Raw genomic sequence first — 7,778 nt, 5'->3', positions numbered from 1 at the left:
AAAACTCTGTCTCAAAAAAAAAGTTAAACAAACTTACATGAGATCCAGCAATTCTATGACTAGATTATCCAAGAGAAATGAAAACATACCTCCTTCCTCCATGCACTCATATGTGAGCGTTCACAGCAGCGTTATGCATTTGGAAACACTCCAAATGCCTATCAGCTGATGAATGGATAAATAAAATGTGCCCATAGAAAATTCCACAAAATAGAATATTGTTCAGCAATAAAAAGGAATAAACATGCTATAGTATGAAAAAACCCAAAGCAATATGCTACATCAAAGAGGCCAGACGCAAAACACCACATATTATATGAAGTACTTCTAGGAAATGACCAGAAAAGACAGATCTATTTGATCAGAAAGTAGATTAGTAGTTGCATGGGGCTAGGCTGGGAGCAGAGTGACTGCAAATAGGCACGAGGGATATTTTGGGGGTGATGAAGACGCTTTTTGTCATGGTGGTGATGGTTGCACAACTCTGTAAAGTCACTAAAAACCACGACGTTGTCCACTTTCAAAGGGCTGAATTTTTTAGTATGTAAATTATGCCTCAAAAAAGCGGCTTTCAAAAAACACTGCAAACTTTGCAGTTAAAGCATGTAGGGCTTAAATATGGAAACAGAACAGACTGTAGATGTTTCCACCTTGACAATGTGAAGGCAAACGTACATCCGGGTGCGATGGCTCACGCCTGTAATCCTGGCACTTCAGGAGGCTGAGATGGGACCATCGCTTGAGGCCATGAGTTCAAGACAAGCCTGGGCAACTTAGTGAGACCCTCTCTGCCCCCATCTCTACAAAAAAGTTAGCAGGCATGGCGGCGGGTGTGTGGAGTCCCAGTTATTTGAGAGGTTGAGGTGGAAGGATCTCTTGAGACCAGAAGCTGAGGTTACAGTGAGCCAAGATCCTGCCACGGCACTCCAGCCCAGGTGACAGAGTGAGAACCTGTCTCAAAAAAAAGAAAAGAAAAGAAAAGAGCAAACAAAACAGTGCAATGTCCCTGCAATTCACTAAAAATACTATCAAAGAGAACTCCCATACATTCCTGGTGAAATCCATTTGGAATCACTTTGGAAACTGTTGGACATTTTTTTTTTTTTTTTTTGAGTCTCCTTCTGTTGTCCAGGCTGAAGTGCAGTGGCGTGATCTCAGCTCACTGCAACCTCTGCCTTTCAGGTTCAAGTGATTCTTGTGCCTCAGTCCACCAAGTAGCTGGGATTATAGGCGTGCGCCACCATGCCCAGCTAATTTTTGTATTTTTATAGAGACAGGGTTTCACCATGTTGGCCAGGCTGGTCTTGAATGCCTGACCTCAAATGATCTGCCCACCTTGGCCTCTCAAAGTGCCGGGATTATAGGCACAAGCCACTGTGCCCAGCCCATTGGACATTTTTTACTGAAAAATGAAAGTTTTCCTGCCCCATGACACAGCAACTCCACCCCAGAGCCAGGAAACATGCAAGAACACTCATGGTGGTATTGTTCCTAACAGCTTCAGACTGGAAATGTCCCAGATGCCCGTCCACCGTAGCACATACAAGTAAGTCATTAATAAGATAAGATGGACTACTACATAGCACAATAATACAAATAATACACATACAAAATAAGGAATAAGCCACAAGTACCCAGAACATGAATGATTATGAAAAGAAAAAAAAAAGCATTTTGTTTCTGAGACAGGGTCTCACTGTGTTGCCCAGGCTGGAGTGCACTGGTGCAGTCAGAGCCCCCTGCAGTCTCCATCTCCTGCACTAAATTGATCCTCTTGTCTCAGCCTCCTCTACAGCTGAGACCACAGGCACACACCACCATGCCCAGCTAATTTTTGTATTTTTAGTAGAGATGGGGTTTCACCATGTTGGCCAGGCTAGTCTCGAACTCCTGACCTCAAATGATCTGCCCACCTCGGCCTCCCAAAGTGCTGGGATTATAGGCATGAGCCACCGTGCCCGATCCTTTCTCTCTGTGTGTGTGAGGATGTCCCCTCTGCAAGATGGGAAATGTGCAGGTCTACATCTCTCATCCACAGTCTGCATGTTCAAAAGCTCAGAAAACCGAAAGCTTTTCCCAGACCCACTTTGTGGCAGAAGCTGACTTGAGCTGAGCTGTCATAAAGTTTGGTGTAGTCTTTGGCTGTCCCGTGAGAATGAACCTGAACTTCACTGAAGGCATATTAGTGTTTGATCACACAAATGCTCCTCAGCCCTACTAGGGGTCTAACGTCACATATCAAATGGGCTCTGTACAACTTGCTTAATATTCAAAGTCTAGACTGAGCACGGTGGCTCTTGCCTGTAATCCCAGCACTTTGGGAGGCTGAGGGGAGCGGATCACTTGAGGTCAGGAGTTCAAGACCAGCCTGGTCAACATGGTGAAACCTCATCTCTACTAAAATACAAAAATTAGCTGGGCATGGTGTTGCATGCCTATAATCCCGGGTATTCGGGAGGCTGAAGCAGGAGGATGGCTTGAACCTGAGAGGTGGAGGATAGAGTGAGCAAAGATGGGGCCACTGCACTCCAGTCTTGGTGACAGAGGAGACTCCATCTCAAAAAAAAAAAAAAAAAGTTCAAAGTCTAGATTCCCAAATGCATCTGGTTCCAAGAGTTTTGGATCAGAGATGATGGACCTCTAATAACCCCTGTCCCTCACGGTTGTGGGGAAATTTCATGAGATGAGGGCCTGGCCCTTGACAAATGTTTGCTGCCACTGTGAGGAGTTGCTATGATTAGCATCAAACGCCCAGCTATGGGATGGAGGAGTCCACGTGGGCACCTCCATCTGCTGTGACCAGAGACTAGAAGAATGTGGGATAAGGACAGGCGTGCTTAGGAAATAACAAGGCGAAACACAGCAGGACAAAAACTGAACCTCTGGCATGATCGTTCGATGAATTTTCAAAAGGAAAAAGAAAACACCAAGTTCCAAATCTATCCCTAGAAAAAGAGTGGTGACTGGGCACGGTGGCTCAAGCCTGTAATCCCAGCACTTTGGGAAGCCAAGGCAGGAGGATGGCTTGAGCCCAAGCGTTTGAGACCAGTCTGGGTAACATGCAAACAACATTAAAAAAATTAGCCAGGCACGGTGGTGTGCGCTTGCGGTCCCAGCTACTCGGGAGGCTGAGGTGGGAGGATCACCTGAGCCTAGGAAGCTGAGGCTGCAGTGAGCTGAGACTGTGCCACTGCACTCCAGCCTGGGTGCGAGTGAGACCCTGTCTCAATTTAAAAAAAAAAGAAAAGAAAAGAAAAAGAAAAAGGAAGGAGCCGGGTGCACCAGTTATGTTAACATTGTTAGTCATAGGTGAACATGCTACGGCAGTTAAGGAAGTGCCTTCACAAAATACTAACAGCTACTGTTAACTGAGCACTTATTTTGCTCCAGGCATGTGGGAAGTGCTTCACAAAATCTCACAGAAGCTTCAAACCACTCCACGAAGTAGACACATGGGGAAACTGAGGCTTGGAGGAGGGAAGCAATGTGTGCACAGTCACCGAGCAAAGAAGCAACAGAGCCACGTCAAAACACAAAGTGACAACAAAGTTCGTTATAGAGCTAATGGGCTTTTAGTCAAGATTCCTGAATGATGATCCTCCGTCCCACAAAACAGACTGAGACCCTCACTGGGTAGTAAGAGAATGGCGGGTTTTGTAAAGTGGGACCAAGGAAAAATAACAGAAACAAAACAAAACAAAATAAAAGCTAGGCCGGGTGCAGTGGCTCACACCTGGAATCCCAGCACTTTGGGAGGCCAAGGCAGGTGGGTCACCTGAGGTCAGGGGTTTGAGACCAGCCTGGCCAACACAGTGAAACACGCTCTCTACTAAAAATACAAAAATTAGCTGGGTGTGGTAGTGTGCACTTGCAGTCCCAGCTACTCGGGAGGCTGAGGCAGGAGAATTGCTTGAACCCAGGAGATCAAGCCTGTACTGAGCTGTGATGATGCCACTGCACTGCAGCCTGGATGACAGAGGGAGACCCCATCTCAAAGGAAAAAAACAACCTGCTGGTATTGGAATTCTGGTATGCAGGACTCCATAGTTTGGCTGCGGTATACGTGTCTTCCGTCTCTTTGTTTCAAAATGATCTTACTTTATTTTCCCCCAATTTTTACGGTGAAATTTCATTATATAGACAAGTTGAAAGAGTATTCAAATGAACATCACTATATGCTCCACGTTTTGCCATGTTTGTGCTCTATCTCTCTCTCTCTTTTTTTTTTTGGACAGAGTTTTGCTCTTGTCACCCAGGCTGGAGTGCAATGGCGTGATCTCAGTTCACTACAATCTCCACCTCCGGGGTTCAAGTGATTCTCCTGCCTCAGCCTTCCGAGTAGCTGGGATTACAAGTACCTGCCATCATGTCCTGCTAAATTTTGTATTTTTGTAGAGACGGGGTTTCAGCATGTTGGCCAGGCTAGTTTCAAACTCCCGACCTCAGGTCGTCCACACGCCTCAGCCTCCCAAAGTGCTGGGATTACAGGCGTGAATCACTGCACCAGGCAGCGTTGATGACTCTCCTAAGAATAAGGGCAACCTATGGGTTTAAAGGTGATCCTTCTTAACACCATAAAGAGAAATCCATTCTGCCGTCAATACCCACTCCGTGAACAATTTCCCTGTCTCTAGCCGGTCTTCTGTGGCTATTTCCTCCTAACAAGATCCCCGCGGAGGCTCAAACACCACTGGGGGTGGTGAGGTCTCACTCACCTCTTTTAGTCTAAAACACTGCCTTTTCCATTTTTCCAAAAGAGACTGTATTACTTTTATCACAGAAAAAAATTAATGCAAACTTTTCTATTTGATTTGTAAGCCATATGTAGAACTTGACTAGAATTGGAGAAATGAACAGTTACACATATACAAAAATGTTACTTTAAAAATATATCTTTTTGTCTGGGCGCCAGTGGCTCACACCGGTAATCCCAGGACTTTCGATGGCGGAGACAGGTAGATGGCTTGAGCCTAGGTGTTTGAGATCAGTCTGGGCAACACCGCAAAACCCCATACCCACAAAAAATACAAAAATTATTGGGGTTTGGGGGTGTGTGCCTGGGGCCCCAGTTACTCAGGAGGCTGAGGTGGGAGGATCTCTTGATCCCAGGAGGTCAAATCTCCAGAGTCATGATCACAACCCTGCACTCCAGCCTGGGCAACATATATGATATATATATATATATATATATTTTTTTTTTTTTGAGATGGAGTCTTGCTCTTGTCGCCTAGGCTGGAGTGCAGTGGCACGTTCTAGGCTCACTGAAACCTCTGCTTCAAGCAATTCTCCTGCCTCAGCTTCCTGAGTAGTTGGGATTACAGGCGCCCGCCACCATGCCAGGCTAATTTTTGTACTTTTAGTAGAGATGGGATTTCATGTTGGCCAGGCTGGTCTCCAACTCCTGACCTCAGGTGATCCTCCCACCTCAGCCTCCCAAAGTGCTGGGATTACAGCAGTAAGCCACTGCGCCTGGCCTAAAGATCTATTTTTTAAAAGAAGCGCCTTAGACAAGCCTTACAAAAAGAGAGTCAACAGGTATTAGGTATATTTAATGGAACAATCAATCCAAGTTTTAAAAAATTATTTAATGGTAGAAAAGCACCCAATAGAGAAGTTAAAAGTAATGCCCTGACTGTACAGGAGGTGATTATACAGAGACGAGGAGAACATGGAGATGATGAAAATTGTCTCCTGTTTTAGCAAGGGACCCATGGATGCCTCATCTAAAAGTTGATGAAATAAATAATTCAAAAATCTGCTTTAAAGATTTGGCAATAGACACCAAAGGAATCAAAGGAATCAAAAGTGGAAAAAGTTAAAAACGAGGCAGCAGCGATCGTGAGTTACTTTTTGCCATTTTTGAAAAGTAATGTAATTACAAAAAAAAAAAAATGCATTTGGCCGACAGGGGTTGGGGGCGGTGGTGAGGGAGAGGTTTAAAGGCGTGTTGTTTTCCATGCAAAGCCATGTTCTATGTGTCTGAGTGTCGTGTGTCACTGGAACATTTTACTATTTGTCTTTCAAACTATGGAGTAAACAGACGCTGTCTAAAGTTGAAGAGGCAATATACAGAGCTTTAGAACAACTCGCTAACACTGCAAAAGTAACATAGCAGCATAACATTTAAATCGAGAGTTGCGGCCGTGGCGAAACACATAATGTGCCCAAGTTGCTAAATCAAGAAACCGCCCTCCGAGGCTTCTGATTCACTGATTCTGCGAAGGGACTGCAGGCCAGAAGACAGAAAATCCAGCAACGGTAAAAAGCGGCCTAGCCTTCCCCAGGCTGTGGCGCCCACGTGTAGGATTGCAGCGTTTGGCAGGGGTTTTGGATGGTGGCCTCGGCGGACGAGCGCAGGGGTGGAGAAGCCTGGGCATTCGAACACCTACTTTCAAAGCAAAGCCCTTCCAGATTTAGGGCTTTCTAACGTACATTTGTATAACTTTGGGTTTAAAGGAGCCTCAGGCCGCGGCAGGGCCCGGGGAAGGGACGCTGCGGGTTACCAGACTCCCAGGGAGCCGCCCCTCCGGGCAGGGCCTGGGGCGGGAATCCTTCCCGAGGCGCCCAGGCTGCAGGCGAGAACCCGACTGACGCTTGGCTCCCGACCTCGGTCCCCTATCTGTCCCGGCGCTCACCTGGCGGCCTGCTCGGAGGCGGCAGCGGCGGGCTAAGCTTCTCTTCCCCACTTTGCTCTGGGAGGCAGTCGGGGGGCTCCCCGGGATTGGCGTGGCCCAGGGAGCCCCGGGACAGGCGGTCTGAGCGGTCGGTCCTCTCCTGGGGCGTGGCGGCTGCAGCCCGGCGCCGGGGGCGGCGACTCTGAGATCCCGCGGGCGGGGGCGGGGCGGGAGCGAGCGAGGGTGTGCGGGCGGGCGGGGGACCTGGCAGGGCTGCGGGTGGCGAGGGGGATGCGGCGGGGAGCGGGGCCAGCCCTCGCCCCCAGATCCTGAGCCCGCAGCTGGGAGAGCCGCCTCCTCTGAGTGGACGAATTTCAGGTCCCCAAGCCCCCCCCACCCGCGGGGGGACTGGTCCTAGCTCCCCTGCCCCCATCCACGTCCAGTTCCCTCCCGGTTCTGGCCTCCTGCCCGCGGCCGCCTCCACCATTCACAACATCGATGGGATCGTGCACAGGTCCACGGCTGGTAAACCGCTTAGCTGTGATCCCGACCCAGGGCCTGATACGAAACCCTTGGATCAAAGTCCCTGGCCACGGGGATTTTCTTGTATTTACATTGCTTCCCAGGGCTAGATTCTCAGAAGCCCGGGCCTGGTCTGAAATTCAGCCCCTCCACCACACACACTCTCTGCAGCAATGACAAACCTGTGCCCTCCCACCCTAGGACTCCCCCGTCCTCCCCATGCCCCCAGCTAGAGACAACTGAATTAATCCGGAGGTTCAGTATCGGTCAGGATGGGGCCACGACCCGTTTTCTCCCTTTACCTCCCTTGGGTCTTTGCAGTCCCTTCTCATGGCCCCAGATTGCACCAGGGACCTCAAGGTGACTGATCTCAGACACCCCAGAGCTAGTTTTCTGGACGCCAGGCCTCGCGCCCACGTTTGTAAATCATTCTCCAGGCCCACTGGCTCGTATCTGCCACGGTGCTAAACGCTTTATATGCATGACCTCCTCGTGGACGCCTCTCCTGAGAAACTGAAGTCCAGAGATACCTGGTCTATTGCACGCAGTCTAAGTCGCTAGTTTGGGGTGGGCGGGGACCGCACAGCCGGAGAGCCTGGATTCCCCAAGGCCCCTTCCCCTAGAAACCTCCGCCAGGCCCCA

General features: G+C 48.9%; 1 protein-coding gene across 1 annotated transcript in view; it reads right to left on the bottom strand.

The window, feature by feature from the left end:
• The window catches only part of FBXO17 (F-box protein 17), a 34,793-nt gene extending 27,951 nt beyond the window's left edge, over nucleotides 1-6,842 (bottom strand). The window contains exon 1 of the mRNA XM_017506559.2: nucleotides 6,636-6,842. The gene's annotated coding sequence lies outside the window, so the exon portion shown is untranslated. The remainder of the gene's footprint in view (nucleotides 1-6,635) is intronic.
• Between the last annotated feature and the right edge of the window lie 936 nt (nucleotides 6,843-7,778).

The sequence above is a fragment of the Cebus imitator genome, unplaced genomic scaffold (genome assembly GCF_001604975.1).
Source record: "Cebus imitator isolate Cc_AM_T3 unplaced genomic scaffold, Cebus_imitator-1.0 Scaffold356, whole genome shotgun sequence".
NCBI classification, from domain to species: domain Eukaryota; kingdom Metazoa; phylum Chordata; class Mammalia; order Primates; family Cebidae; genus Cebus; species Cebus imitator.
Note: the sequence above shows the minus strand (reverse complement) of the source record. Positions and strands in the feature narration are given on the sequence as shown.